This window comes from Pseudophryne corroboree, chromosome 11 (genome assembly GCF_028390025.1).
Source record: "Pseudophryne corroboree isolate aPseCor3 chromosome 11, aPseCor3.hap2, whole genome shotgun sequence".
NCBI classification, from domain to species: Eukaryota; Metazoa; Chordata; class Amphibia; order Anura; family Myobatrachidae; genus Pseudophryne; species Pseudophryne corroboree.
In genome coordinates this window covers 165,827,084-165,843,063 of record NC_086454.1, presented here as the reverse complement: position 1 = coordinate 165,843,063, position 15,980 = coordinate 165,827,084, and the positions used below count along the sequence as shown (strand labels likewise).

Here is a 15,980-nt window from a genome sequence, read left to right as displayed (position 1 = left end):
TGTAATGTGGAAAGAAACTGGAGCATTTTTATGATACCCATGCTTCAAGTGACTCTATGGCTTAAGCATTTTTTTGAAAAATTAAATGTTATAAAAACAAAATATGATCTGTGCTTTGAGGTACATTTGCCAGTTTTGTGTTTGCTTGCAGTAATATCTGTGGCCGGTTAGCTCAGTTGGTTAGAGCGTGGTGCTAACGCCAAGGTCACGGGTTCGATCCCCGTATGGGCCATTTCTTTTCTTGATGGACAAGAATGGAATAAGCTCATCGGTGGAGTGCATGAATACTTGAAAATATCATAGACACATATATCACAAAATCTCTTCAAATACATATCAGAAGCCAGTGGGAGTGTCATCCTTTGGCTGATGAAGATTTTTCTCTACATGGCTCAGTGACTTTTGTCTCAAATCAAGCAATATGGCATAACTAAGATATGCAAGGGCAAATGAATCAGTTATTATATTGCTGCTCAAACATAGAGGGCACTAGGTGTTACTAGAAGAAGAAGAAGATATGTGCTCCCCTCTCATTAGTGCACACTGAAGTAAAAAAAATGGAGAATTTCTAAAGACCAGAGCACAAGTAATGGATCTCTGCATTCTTATTGCATCTTTTCTTATTTCCAAATATTTGACATACTTCTGATTTGATAAGTTTAAAAATGAGTTTAAACAAAGGACACCACTGAAGATGATGGAATTTATATGAATTTTAAATGAAGATTTGCAATACTCATACATTGAATGAAAATGGAGCTTTGAACAAAAGGAAAATAAACAATGTTAGCTCCCACGAGATATGAACTCAGATGACTAGATTCAAAGTCCAGGGTGCTAACAATTACACCATGGAACCCTCACCTGAGCAATGGCATCTACTGAAGTGCGCTCATCTTTTAAATGCAAAGAAAAGAAATTCAATACTTTATATATATTATTTCAAGTTTCTAATAAGCTCAGGGATGCAATAGGTATTATGTAGAATATTTGTCCAAACCCAATGATAATATATAAAAAGTAACCTATTTTTTAAAGGAGAAGATAGATACTAGAAACCTAAATGCCTAGGAACAATTTCAGTTGGAGCATCACCCCTTATGTTATCCTAGCATTGAATTGACAGTTTTTCTGTATTTCCATATTTGCATATCAGCCACTTACAATTGTTTCAAGCTTTATAACAGAGGACTGCCTTTTTTATAGACCAAGGATGAAAGTCTCTTGTGAGTTAAGTCTGATAATGACATCACAATTTGTAAATTAAGCTATAGTATGATTACAGAGTGTAGACTGAATAAAAAGTGCTTTCCTATGGATTGAAGTTTGTATTTTCTTAAGCTTTGCATTCCAAAATGGGCTAGCATTCTTTATTTCCAATGGGCACATTAAGCTACTAGCCCCAATATATATTTTTTTGTGTTAAAAGTTATTCATACACAACTTGGTAAAACATACTAAATTTAATACATAATGGATTACATCCTGGGATTATCTTTTTCAACAATCTGTAAATTTACAATTAAAAATTGTGTATTAGATTTTTTAGATTGATTTTGCTTAGATTTGCATATACTCCTAGTCTAAATTGTCTATTTTTATACTATTACTAGATGCCTTAATCTTTGTTATTATCCTATCTAATATTTATTTTTATTTTGTAATGTGGAAAGAAACTGGAGCATTTTTATGATACCCATGCTTCAAGTGACTCTATGGCTTAAGCTTTTTTTTTTTGAAAAATGAAATGCTATAAAAACAAAATATGATCTGTGCTTTGAGGTACATTTGCCAGTTTTGTGTATGATGGCAGTAATATTTGTGGCCTGTTAGCTCGGTTGGTTAGAGTGTGGTGCTAATAACGCCAAGGTCACGGGTTTGATCCCCATATGGGCCATTTGCTTTTCTTGATGGACAAGAATGGAATAAGCTCATCGGTGGAGTGCATGAATACTTGAAAACATCATAGACACATATATCACAAAATCTCTTCAAATACATATAAGAAACCAGTGGGAGTGTCATCCTTTGGCTGATGAAGATTTTTCTCTACATGGCTCAGTGACATTTGTCTCAAATCAAGCAATATGGCATAACTAAGATATTCAAGGGAAAATTAATCAGTTATTATACTGCTGCTCAAACATATAGGGCACTAGGTGTTACTAAAAGAAGAAGAAGAAGAAGAAGAATATATGTGCTCCCCTCTCATTAGTGCACACTGAAGTAAAAAAAAATGGAGAATTTCTAAAGACCAGAGCACAAGTAATGGATCTCTGCATTCTTATTGCATCTTTTCTTATTTCCAAATATTTGACATACTTCTGATTTGATAAGTTTAAAAATGAGTTTAAACAAAGGACACCACTTAAGATGATGGAATTTATATGAATTTTAAATGAAGATTTGCAATACTCATACATTGAATGAAAATGGAGCTTTGAACAAAAGGAAAATAAACAATGTTAGCTCCCACGAGATATGAACTCAGATGACTAGATTCAAAGTCCAGGGTGCTAACAATTACACCATGGAACCCTCACCTGAGCAATGGCATCTACTGAAGTGCGCTCATCTTTTAAATGCAAAGAAAAGAAATTCAATACTTTATATATATTATTTCAAGTTTCTAATAAGCTCAGGGATGCAATAGGTATTATGTAGAATATTTGTCCAAAACCAATGATAATATATAAAAAGTAACCTATTTTTTAAAGGAGAAGATAGATACTAGAAACCTAAATGCCTAGGACCAATTTTAGTTGGAGCATCACCCCTTATGTTATCCTAGCATTGAATTGACAGTTTTTCTGTATTTCCATATTTGCATATCAGCCACTTACAATTGTTTCAAGCTTTATAACAGAGGACTGCCTTTTTTATAGACCAAGGATGAAAGTCTCTTGTGAGTTAAGTCTGATAATGACATCACAATTTGTAAATTAAGCTATAGTATGATTACAGAGTGTAGACTAAATAAAAAGTGCTTTCCTATGGATTGAAGTTTGTATTTTCTTAAGCTTTGCATTCCAAAATGGGCTAGCATTCTTTATTTCCAATGGGCACATTAAGCTACTAGCCCCAATATATATTTTTTTGTGTTAAAAGTTATTCATACACAACTTGGTAAAACATACTAAATTTAATACATAATGGATTACATCCTGGGATTATCTTTTTCAACAATCTGTAAATTTACAATTAAAAATTGTGTATTAGATTTTTTAGATTGATTTTGCTTAGATTTGCATATACTCCTTGTCTAAATTGTCTATTTTTATACTATTAGTAGATGCCTTAATCTTTGTTATTATCCTATCTAATATTTATTTTTATTTTGTAATGTGGAAAGAAACTGGAGCATTTTTATGATACCCATGCTTCAAGTGACTCTATGGCTTAAGCTTTTTTTTGAAAAATGAAATGCTATAAAAACAAAATATGATCTGTGCTTTGAGGTACAGTTGCCAGTTTTGTGTTTTCTTGCAGGAATATCTGTGGCGGGTTAGCTCAGTTGGTTAGAGTGTGGTGCTAATAACACCAAGGTTACGGGTTCGATCCCTGTATGGGCCATTTGCTTTTCTTGATGGACAAGAATGGAATAAGCTCATCGGTGGAGTGCATGAATACTTGAAAACATCATAGACACATATATCACAAAATCTCTTCAAATACATATCAGAAGCCAGTGGGAGTGTCATCCTTTGGCTGATGAAGATTTTTCTCTACATGGCTCAGTGACTTTTGTCTCAAATCAAGCAATATGGCATAACTAAGATATGCAAGGGCAAATTAATCAGTTATATTGCTGCTCAAACATAGAGGGCACTAGGTGTTACTAGAAGAAGAAGATATGTGCTCCCCTCTCATTAGTGCACACTGAAGTAAAAAAAATGGAGAATTTCTAAAGACCAGAGCACAAGTAATGGATCTCTGCATTCTTATTGCATCTTTTCTTATTTCCAAATATTTGACATACTTCTGATTTGATAAGTTTAAAAATGAGTTTAAACAAAGGACACCACTGAAGATGATGGAATTTATATGAATTTTAAATGAAGATTTGCAATACTCATACATTGAATGAAAATGGAGCTTTGAACAAAAGGAAAATAAACAATGTTAGCTCCCACGAGATATGAACTCAGATTACTAGATTCAAAGTCCAGGGTGCTAACAATTACACCATGGAACCCTCACCTGAGCAATGGCATCTACTGAAGTGCGCTCATCTTTTAAATGCAAAGAAAAGAAATTCAATACTTTATATATATTATTTCAAGTTTCTAATAAGCTCAGGGATGCAATAGGTATTATGTAGAATATTTGTCCAAACCCAATGATAATATATAAAAAGTAACCTATTTTTTAAAGGAGAAGATAGATACTAGAAACCTAAATGCCTAGGACCAATTTCAGTTGGAGCATCACCCCTTATGTTATCCTAGTATTGAATTGACAGTTTTTCTGTATTTCCATATTTGCATATCAGCCACTTACAATTGTTTCAAGCTTTATAACAGAGGACTGCCTTTTTTATAGACCAAGGATGAAAGTCTCTTGTGAGTTAAGTCTGATAATGACATCACAATTTGTAAATTAAGCTATAGTATGATTACAGAGTGTAGACTGAATAAAAAGTGCTTTCCTATGGATTGAAGTTTGTATTTTCTTAAGCTTTGCATTCCAAAATGGGCTAGCATTCTTTATTTCCAATGGGCACATTAAGCTTCTTCCCCAATATATATTTTTTTGTGTTAAAAGTTATTCATACACAACTTGGTAAAACATACTAAATTTAATACATAATGGATTACATCCTGGGATTATCTTTTTCAACAATCTGTAAATTTACAATTAAAAATTGTGTATTAGATTTTTTAGATTGATTTTGCTTAGATTTGCATATACTCCTTGTCTAAATTGTCTATTTTTATACTATTACTTGATGCCTTAATCTTTGTTATTATCCTATCTAATATTTATTTTTATTTTGTAATGTGGAAAGAAACTGGAGCATTTTTACGATACCCATGCTTCAAGTGACTCTATGGCTTAAGCTTTTTTTTGAAAAATGAAATGCTATAAAAACAAAATATGATCTGTGCTTTAAGGTACATTTGCCAGTTTTGTGTTTGCTTGCAGTAATATCTGTGGCCGGTTAGCTCAGTTGGTTAGAGCGTGGTGCTAATAACACCAAGGTCACGGGTTTGATCCCCGTATGGGCCTTTTGCTTTTCTTGATGGACAAGAATGGAAAAAGCTCATCGGTGGAGTGCATGAATACTTGAAAACATCATAGACACATATATCACAAAATCTCTTCAAATACATATCAGAAGCCAGTGGGAGTGTCATCCTTTGGCTGATGAAGATTTTTCTCTACATGGCTCAGTGACTTTTGTCTCAAATCAAGCAATATGGCATAACTAAGATATGCAAGGGCAAATTAATCAGTTATTATATTGCTGCTCAAACATAGAGGGCACTAGGTGTTACTAGAAGAAGGAGAAGATATGTGCTCCCCTCTCATTAGTGCACACTGAAGTAAAAAAAATGGAGAATTTCCAAAGACCAGAGCACAAGTAATGGATCTCTGCATTCTTATAGCATCTTTTCTTATTTCCAAATATTTGACATACTTCTGATTTGATAAGTTTAAAAATGAGTTTAAACAAAGGACACCACTGAAGATGATGGAATTTATATGAATTTTAAATGAAGATTTGCAATACTCATACATTGAATGAAAATGGAGCTTTGAACAAAAGGAAAATAAACAATGTTAGCTCCCACGAGATATGAACTCAGATTACTAGATTCAAAGTCCAGGATGCTAACAATTACACCATGGAACCCTCACCTGAGCAATTGCATCTACTGAAGTGTGCTCATCTTTTAAATGCAAAGAAAAGAAATTTAATGCTTTATATATATATATATTATTTCAAGTTTCTAATAAGCTCAGGGATGCAATAGGTATTATGTAGAATATTTGTCCAAACCCAATGATAATATATAAAAAGTAACCTATTTTTTAAAGGAGAAGATAGATACTAGAAACCTAAATGCCTAGGAACAATTTCAGTTGGAGCATCACCCCTTATGTTATCCTAGCATTGAATTGACAGTTTTTCTGTATTTCCATATTTGCATATCAGCCACTTACAATTGTTTCAAGCTTTATAACAGAGGACTGCCTTTTTTATAGACCAAGGATGAAAGTCTCTTGTGAGTTAAGTCTGATAATGACATCATAATTTGCAAATTAAGCTATAGTATGATTACAGAGTGTAGACTGAATAAAAAGTGCTTTCCTATGGATTGAAGTTTGTATTTTCTCAAGCTTTGCATTCCAAAATGGTCTAGCATTCTTTATTTCCAATGGGCACATTAAGCTACTTCCTTAATATATATTTTTTTGTGTTAAAAGTTATTCATACACAACTTGGTAAAACATACTAAATTTAATACATAATGGATTACATCCTGGGATTATCTTTTTCAACAATCTGTAAATTTACAATTAAAAATTGTGTCTTAGATTTTTAAGATTGATTTTGCTTATATTTGCATATACTCCTAGTCTAAATTATCTATTTTTATACTATTACTAGACGCCTTAATCTTTGTTATTATCCTATCTAATATTTATTTTTATTTTGTAATGTGGAAAGAAACTGGAGCATTTTTATGATACCCATGCTTCAAGTGACTCTATGGCTTAAGCATTTTTTTGAAAAATTAAATGTTATAAAAACAAAATATGATCTGTGCTTTGAGGTACATTTGTCAGTTTTGTGTTTGCTTGCAGTAATATCTGTGGCCGGTTAGCTCAGTTGGTTAGAGCGTGGTGCTAACGCCAAGGTCACGGGTTCGATCCCCGTATGGGCCATTACTTTTCTTGATGGACAAGAATGGAATAAGCTCATCGGTGGAGTGCATGAATACTTGAAAATATCATAGACACATATATCACAAAATCTCTTCAAATACATATCAGAAGCCAGTGGGAGTGTCATCCTTTGGCTGATGAAGATTTTTCTCTACATGGGTCAGTGACTTTTGTCTCAAATCAAGCAATATGGCATAACTAAGATATGCAAGGGCAAGTGAATCAGTTATTATATTGCTGCTCAAACATAGAGGGCACTAGGTGTTACTAGAAGAAGAAGAAGATATGTGCTCCCCTCTCATTAGTGCACACTGAAGTAAAAAAAATGGAGAATTTCTAAAGACCAGAGCACAAGTAATGGATCTCTGCATTCTTATTGCATCTTTTCTTATTTCCAAATATTTGACATACTTCTGATTTGATAAGTTTAAAAATGAGTTTAAACAAAGGACACCACTGAAGATGATGGAATTTATATGAATTTTAAATGAAGATTTGCAATACTCATACATTGAATGAAAATGGAGCTTTGAACAAAAGGAAAATAAACAATGTTAGCTCCCACGAGATATGAACTCAGATGACTAGATTCAAAGTCCAGGGTGCTAACAATTACACCATGGAACCCTCACCTGAGCAATGGCATCTACTGAAGTGCGCTCATCTTTTAAATGCAAAGAAAAGAAATTCAATACTTTATATATATTATTTCAAGTTTCTAATAAGCTCAGGGATGCAATAGGTATTATGTAGAATATTTGTCCAAACCCAATGATAATATATAAAAAGTAACCTATTTTTTAAAGGAGAAGATAGATACTAGAAACCTAAATGCCTAGGAACAATTTCAGTTGGAGCATCACCCCTTATGTTATCCTAGCATTGAATTGACAGTTTTTCTGTATTTCCATATTTGCATATCAGCCACTTACAATTGTTTCAAGCTTTATAACAGAGGACTGCCTTTTTTATAGACCAAGGATGAAAGTCTCTTGTGAGTTAAGTCTGATAATGACATCACAATTTGTAAATTAAGCTATAGTATGATTACAGAGTGTAGACTGAATAAAAAGTGCTTTCCTATGGATTGAAGTTTGTATTTTCTTAAGCTTTGCATTCCAAAATGGGCTAGCATTCTTTATTTCCAATGGGCACATTAAGCTACTAGCCCCAATATATATTTTTTTGTGTTAAAAGTTATTCATACACAACTTGGTAAAACATACTAAATTTAATACATAATGGATTACATCCTGGGATTATCTTTTTCAACAATCTGTAAATTTACAATTAAAAATTGTGTATTAGATTTTTTAGATTGATTTTGCTTAGATTTGCATATACTCCTAGTCTAAATTGTCTATTTTTATACTATTACTAGATGCCTTAATCTTTGTTATTATCCTATCTAATATTTATTTTTATTTTGTAATGTGGAAAGAAACTGGAGCATTTTTATGATACCCATGCTTCAAGTGACTCTATGGCTTCAGCTTTTTTTTGAAAAATGAAATGCTATAAAAACAAAATATGATCTGTGCTTTGAGGTACATTTGCCAGTTTTGTGTATGATGGCAGTAATATTTGTGGCCTGTTAGCTCGGTTGGTTAGAGTGTGGTGCTAATAACGCCAAGGTCACGGGTTCGATCCCCATATGGGCCATTTGCTTTTCTTGATGGACAAGAATGGAATAAGCTCATCGGTGGAGTGCATGAATACTTGAAAACATCATAGACACATATATCACAAAATCTCTTCAAATACATATAAGAAACCAGTGGGAGTGTCATCCTTTGGCTGATGAAGATTTTTCTCTACATGGCTCAGTGACATTTGTCTCAAATCAAGCAATATGGCATAACTAAGATATTCAAGGGAAAATTAATCAGTTATTATACTGCTGCTCAAACATATAGGGCACTAGGTGTTACTAAAAGAAGAAGAAGAAGAATATATGTGCTCCCCTCTCATTAGTGCACACTGAAGTAAAAAAAATGGAGAATTTCTAAAGACCAGAGCACAAGTAATGGATCTCTGCATTCTTATTGCATCTTTTCTTATTTCCAAATATTTGACATACTTCTGATTTGATAAGTTTAAAAATGAGTTTAAACAAAGGACACCACTGAAGATGATGGAATTTATATGAATTTTAAATGAAGATTTGCAATACTCATACATTGAATGAAAATGGAGCTTTGAACAAAAGGAAAATAAACAATGTTAGCTCCCACGAGATATGAACTCAGATTACTAGATTCAAAGTCCAGGGTGCTAACAATTACACCATGGAACCCTCACCTGAGCAATGGCATCTACTGAAGTCCACTCATCTTTTAAATGCAAAGAAAAGAAATTCAATACTTTATATATATTATTTCAAGTTTCTAATAAGCTCAGGGATGCAATAGGTATTATGTAGAATATTTGTCCAAACCCAATGATAATATATAAAAAGTAACCTATTTTTTAAAGGAGAAGATAGATACTAGAAACCTAAATGCCTAGGACCAATTTCAGTTGGAGCATCACCCCTTATGTTATCCTAGTATTGAATTGACAGTTTTTCTGTATTTCCATATTTGCATATCAGCCACTTACAATTGTTTCAAGCTTTATAACAGAGGACTGCCTTTTTTATAGACCAAGGATGAAAGTCTCTTGTGAGTTAAGTCTGATAATGACATCACAATTTGTAAATTAAGCTATAGTATGATTACAGAGTGTAGACTGAATAAAAAGTGCTTTCCTATGGATTGAAGTTTGTATTTTCTTAAGCTTTGCATTCCAAAATGGGCTAGCATTCTTTATTTCCAATGGGCACATTAAGCTACTTCCCAAATATATATTTTTTTGTGTTAAAAGTTATTCATACACAACTTGGTAAAACATACTAAATTTAATACATAATGGATTACATCCTGGGATTATCTTTTTCAACAATCTGTAAATTTACAATTAAAAATTGTGTATTAGATTTTTTAGATTGATTTTGCTTAGATTTGCATATACTCCTAGTCTAAATTGTCTATTTTTATACTATTACTAGATGCCTTAATCTTTGTTATTATCCTATCTAATATTTATTTTTATTTTGTAATGTGGAAAGAAACTGGAGCATTTTTATGATACCCATGCTTCAAGTGACTCTATGGCTTCAGCTTTTTTTTGAAAAATGAAATGCTATAAAAACAAAATATGATCTGTGCTTTGAGGTACATTTGCCAGTTTTGTGTATGCTGGCAGTAATATCTGTGGCCTGTTAGCTCGGTTGGTTAGAGTGTGGTGCTAATAACGCCAAGGTCACGGGTTCGATCCCCGTATGGGCCATTTGCTTTTCTTGATGGACAAGAATGGAATAAGCTCATCGGTGGAGTGCATGAATACTTGAAAACATCATAGACACATATATCACAAAATCTCTTCAAATACATATAAGAAACCAGTGGGAGTGTCATCCTTTGGCTGATGAAGATTTTTCTCTACATGTCTCAGTGACATTTGTCTCAAATCAAGCAATATGGCATAACTAAGATATACAAGGGAAAATTAATCAGTTATTATACTGCTGCTCAAACATAGAGGGCACTAGGTGTTACTAAAAGAAGAAGAAGAAGAATATATGTGCTCCCCTCTCATTAGTGCACACTGAAGTAAAAAAAAATGGAGAATTTCTAAAGACCAGAGCACAAGTAATGGATCTCTGCATTCTTATTGCATCTTTTCTTATTTCCAAATATTTGACATACTTCTGATTTGATAAGTTTAAAAATGAGTTTAAACAAAGGACACCACTGAAGATGATGGAATTTATATGAATTTTAAATGAAGATTTGCAATACTCATACATTGAATGAAAATGGAGCTTTGAACAAAAGGAAAATAAACAATGTTAGCTCCCACGAGATATGAACTCAGATGACTAGATTCAAAGTCCAGGGTGCTAACAATTACACCATGGAACCCTCACCTGAGCAATGGCATCTACTGAAGTGCGCTCATCTTTTAAATGCAAAGAAAAGAAATTCAATACTTTATATATATTATTTCAAGTTTCTAATAAGCTCAGGGATGCAATAGGTATTATGTAGAATATTTGTCCAAACCCAATGATAATATATAAAAAGTAACCTATTTTTTAAAGGAGAAGATAGATACTAGAAACCTAAATGCCTAGGACCAATTTCAGTTGGAGCATCACCCCTTATGTTATCCTAGCATTGAATTGACAGTTTTTCTGTATTTCCATATTTGCATATCAGCCACTTACAATTGTTTCAAGCTTTATAACAGAGGACTGCCTTTTTTATAGACAAAGGATGAAAGTCTCTTGTGAGTTAAGTCTGATAATGACATCACAATTTGTAAATTAAGCTATAGTATGATTACAGAGTGTAGACTGAATAAAAAGTGCTTTCCTATGGATTGAAGTTTGTATTTTCTTAAGCTTTGCATTCCAAAATGGGCTAGCATTCTTTATTTCCAATGGGCACATTAAGCTACTAGCCCCAATATATATATTTTTGTGTTAAAAGTTATTCATACACAACTTGGTAAAACATACTAAATTTAATACATAATGGATTACATCCTGGGATTATCTTTTTCAACAATCTGTAAATTTACAATTAAAAATTGTGTATTAGATTTTTTAGATTGATTTTGCTTAGATTTGCATATACTCCTAGTCTAAATTGTCTATTTTTATACTATTACTAGATGCCTTAATCTTTGTTATTATCCTATCTAATATTTATTTTTATTTTGTAATGTGGAAAGAAACTGGAGCATTTTTATGATACCCATGCTTCAAGTGACTCTATGGCTTCAGCTTTTTTTTGAAAAATGAAATGCTATAAAAACAAAATATGATCTGTGCTTTGAGGTACATTTGCCAGTTTTGTGTATGCTGGCAGTAATATCTGTGGCCTGTTAGCTCGGTTGGTTAGAGTGTGGTGCTAATAACGCCAAGGTCACGGGTTCGATCCCCGTATGGGCCATTTGCTTTTCTTGATGGACAAGAATGGAATAAGCTCATCGGTGGAGTGCATGAATACTTGAAAACATCATAGACACATATATCACAAAATCTCTTCAAATACATATAAGAAACCAGTGGGAGTGTCATCCTTTGGCTGATGAAGATTTTTCTCTACATGTCTCAGTGACATTTGTCTCAAATCAAGCAATATGGCATAACTAAGATATACAAGGGAAAATTAATCAGTTATTATACTGCTGCTCAAACATAGAGGGCACTAGGTGTTACTAAAAGAAGAAGAAGAAGAACATATGTGCTCCCCTCTCATTAGTGCACACTGAAGTAAAAAAAAATGGAGAATTTCTAAAGACCAGAGCACAAGTAATGGATCTCTGCATTCTTATTGTATCTTTTCTTATTTCCAAATATTTGACATACTTCTGATTTGATAAGTTTAAAAATGAGTTTAAACAAAGGACACCACTGAAGATGATGGAATTTATATGAATTTTAAATGAAGATTTGCAATACTCATACATTGAATGAAAATGGAGCTTTGAACAAAAGGAAAATAAACAATGTTAGCTCCCACGAGATATGAACTCAGATGACTAGATTCAAAGTCCAGGGTGCTAACAATTACACCATGGAACCCTCACCTGAGCAATGGCATCTACTGAAGTGCGCTCATCTTTTAAATGCAAAGAAAAGAAATTCAATACTTTATATATATTATTTCAAGTTTCTAATAAGCTCAGGGATGCAATAGGTATTATGTAGAATATTTGTCCAAAACCAATGATAATATATAAAAAGTAACCTATTTTTTAAAGGAGAAGATAGATACTAGAAACCTAAATGCCTAGGACCAATTTCAGTTGGAGCATCACCCCTTATGTTATCCTAGCATTGAATTGACAGTTTTTCTGTATTTCCATATTTGCATATCAGCCACTTACAACAATTGTTTCAAGCTTTATAACAGAGGACTGCCTTTTTTATAGACCAAGGATGAAAGTCTCTTGTGAGTTAAGTCTGATAATGACATCACAATTTGTAAATTAAGCTATAGTATGATTACAGAGTGTAGACTAAATAAAAAGTGCTTTCCTATGGATTGAAGTTTGTATTTTCTTAAGCTTTGCATTCCAAAATGGGCTAGCATTCTTTATTTCCAATGGGCACATTAAGCTACTTCCCCAATATATATTTTTTTGTGTTAAAAGTTATTCATACACAACTTGGTAAAACATACTAAATTTAATACATAATGGATTACATCCTGGGATTATCTTTTTCAACAATCTGTAAATTTACAATTAAAAATTGTGTATTAGATTTTTTAGATTGATTTTGCTTAGATTTGCATATACTCCTTGTCTAAATTGTCTATTTTTATACTATTAGTAGATGCCTTAATCTTTGTTATTATCCTATCTAATATTTATTTTTATTTTGTAATGTGGAAAGAAACTGGAGCATTTTTATGATAGCCATGCTTCAAGTGACTCTATGGCTTAAGCTTTTTTTTTGAAAAATGAAATGCTATAAAAACAAAATATGATCTGTGCTTTGAGGTACATTTGCCAGTTTTGTGTTTGCTGGCAGCAATATTTGTGGCCTGTTAGCTCAGTTGGTTAGAGCGTGGTGCTAATAACGCCAAGGTCACGGGTTCGATCCCCGTATGGGCCATTTGATTTTCTTGATGGACAAGAATGGAATAAGCTCATCGTGGAGTGCATGAATACTTGAAAACATCATAGACACATATATCACAAAATCTCTTCAAATACATATCAGAAGCCAGTGGGAGTGTCATCCTTTGGCTGATGAAGATTTTTCTCTACATGGCTCAGTGACTTTTGTCTCAAATCAAGCAATATGGCATAACTAAGATATGCAAGGGCAAATTAATCAGTTATTATAATGCTGCTCAAACATAGAGGGCACTAGGTGTTACTAGAAGAAGTAGAAGATATGTGCTCCCCTCTCATTAGTGCACACTGAAGTAAAAAAAAATGGAGAATTTCTAAAGACCAGAGCACAAGTAATGGATCTCTGCATTCTTATTGCATCTTTTCTTATTTCCAAATATTTGACATACTTCTGATTTGATAAGTTTAAAAATGAGTTTAAACAAAGGACACCACTGAAGATGATGGAATTTATATGAATTTTAAATGAAGATTTGCAATACTCATACATTGAATGAAAATGGAGCTTTGAACAAAAGGAAAATAAACAATGTTAGCTCCCACGAGATATGAACTCAGATTACTAGATTCAAAGTCCAGGGTGCTAACAATTACACCATGGAACCCTCACCTGAGCAATGGCATCTACTGAAGTGCACTCATCTTTTAAATGCAAAGAAAAGAAATTCAATACTTTATATATATTATTTCAAGTTTCTAATAAGCTCAGGGATGCAATAGGTATTATGTAGAATATTTGTCCAAACCCAATGATAATATATAAAAAGTAACCTATTTTTTAAAGGAGAAGATAGATACTAGAAACCTAAATGCCTAGGACCAATTTCAGTTGGAGCATCACCCCTTATGTTATCCTAGCATTGAATTGACAGTTTTTCTGTATTTCCATATTTGCATATCAGCCACTTACAATTGTTTCAAGCTTTATAACAGAGGACTGCCTTTTTTATAGACCAAGGATGAAAGTCTCTTGTGAGTTAAGTCTGATAATGACATCACAATTTGTAAATTAAGCTATAGTATGATTACAGAGTGTAGACTGAATAAAAAGTGCTTTCCTATGGATTGAAGTTTGTATTTTCTTAAGCTTTGCATTCCAAAATGGGCTAGCATTCTTTATTTCCAATGGGCACATTAAGCTTCTTCCCCAATATATATTTTTTTGTGTTAAAAGTTATTCATACACAACTTGGTAAAACATACTAAATTTAATACATAATGGATTACATCCTGGGATTATCTTTTTCAACAATCTGTAAATTTACAATTAAAAATTGTGTATTAGATTTTTTAGATTGATTTTGCTTAGATTTGCATATACTCCTTGTCTAAATTGTCTATTTTTATACTATTAGTAGATGCCTTAATCTTTGTTATTATCCTATCTAATATTTATTTTTATTTTGTAATGTGGAAAGAAACTGGAGCATTTTTATGATACCCATGCTTCAAGTGACTCTATGGCTTAAGCTTTTTTTTGAAAAATGAAATGCTATAAAAACAAAATATGATCTGTGCTTTGAGGTACATTTGCCAGTTTTGTGTTTTCTTGCAGGAATATCTGTGGCCGGTTAGCTCAGTTGGTTAGAGTGTGTTGCTAATAACACCAAGGTCACGGGTTCGATCCCCGTATGGGCTATTTGCTTTTCTTGATGGACAAGAATGGAATAAGCTCATCGGTGGAGTGCATGAATACTTGAAAACATCATAGACACATATATCACAAAATCTCTTCAAATACACATCAGAAGCCAGTGGGAGTGTCATCCTTTGGCTGATGAAGATTTTTCTCTACATGGCTCAGTGACTTTTGTCTCAAATCAAGCAATATGGCATAACTAAGATATGCAAGGGCAAATTAATCAGTTATATTGCTGCTCAAACATAGAGGGCACTAGGTGTTACTAGAAGAAGAAGAAGATATGTGCTCCCCTCTCATTAGTGCACACTGAAGTAAAAAAAATGGAGAATTTCTAAAGACCAGAGCACAAGTAATGGATCTCTGCATTCTTATTGCATCTTTTCTTATTTCCAAATATTTGACATACTTCTGATTTGATAAGTTTAAAAATGAGTTTAAACAAAGGACACCACTGAAGATGATGGAATTTATATGAATTTTAAATGAAGATTTGCAATACTCATACATTGAATGAAAATGGAGCTTTGAACAAAAGGAAAATAAACAATGTTAGCTCCCACGAGATATGAACTCAGATGACTAGATTCAAAGTCCAGGGTGCTAACAATTACACCATGGAACCCTCACCTGAGCAATGGCATCTACTGAAGTGCGCTCATCTTTTAAATGCAAAGAAAAGAAATTCAATACTTTATATATATTATTTCAAGTTTCTAATAAGCTCAGGGATGCAATAGGTATTATGTAG

General features: G+C 32.8%; 8 non-coding genes across 8 annotated transcripts; all 8 read left to right on the top strand.

Moving 5' to 3' along the window:
* Window positions 1-1,823: 1,823 nt before the first annotated feature.
* TRNAI-AAU (transfer RNA isoleucine (anticodon AAU)) lies at window positions 1,824-1,897 on the top strand. Its single transcript has one exon. It is a non-coding gene; the product is annotated as a tRNA-Ile (tRNA).
* A 1,602-nt stretch (window positions 1,898-3,499) lies between these two features.
* On the top strand, window positions 3,500-3,573 carry TRNAI-AAU (transfer RNA isoleucine (anticodon AAU)). Its single transcript has one exon. It is a non-coding gene; the product is annotated as a tRNA-Ile (tRNA).
* Window positions 3,574-5,155: 1,582 nt separating this feature from the next.
* Window positions 5,156-5,229, top strand: TRNAI-AAU (transfer RNA isoleucine (anticodon AAU)). The gene has a single exon. It is a non-coding gene; the product is annotated as a tRNA-Ile (tRNA).
* A 3,253-nt stretch (window positions 5,230-8,482) lies between these two features.
* On the top strand, window positions 8,483-8,556 carry TRNAI-AAU (transfer RNA isoleucine (anticodon AAU)). The gene has a single exon. It is a non-coding gene; the product is annotated as a tRNA-Ile (tRNA).
* Window positions 8,557-10,150: 1,594 nt separating this feature from the next.
* TRNAI-AAU (transfer RNA isoleucine (anticodon AAU)) lies at window positions 10,151-10,224 on the top strand. Its single transcript has one exon. It is a non-coding gene; the product is annotated as a tRNA-Ile (tRNA).
* Window positions 10,225-11,820: 1,596 nt separating this feature from the next.
* On the top strand, window positions 11,821-11,894 carry TRNAI-AAU (transfer RNA isoleucine (anticodon AAU)). Its single transcript has one exon. It is a non-coding gene; the product is annotated as a tRNA-Ile (tRNA).
* A 1,599-nt stretch (window positions 11,895-13,493) lies between these two features.
* TRNAI-AAU (transfer RNA isoleucine (anticodon AAU)) lies at window positions 13,494-13,567 on the top strand. Its single transcript has one exon. It is a non-coding gene; the product is annotated as a tRNA-Ile (tRNA).
* Window positions 13,568-15,155: 1,588 nt separating this feature from the next.
* TRNAI-AAU (transfer RNA isoleucine (anticodon AAU)) lies at window positions 15,156-15,229 on the top strand. Its single transcript has one exon. It is a non-coding gene; the product is annotated as a tRNA-Ile (tRNA).
* The last annotated feature ends 751 nt before the right edge of the window (window positions 15,230-15,980 follow it).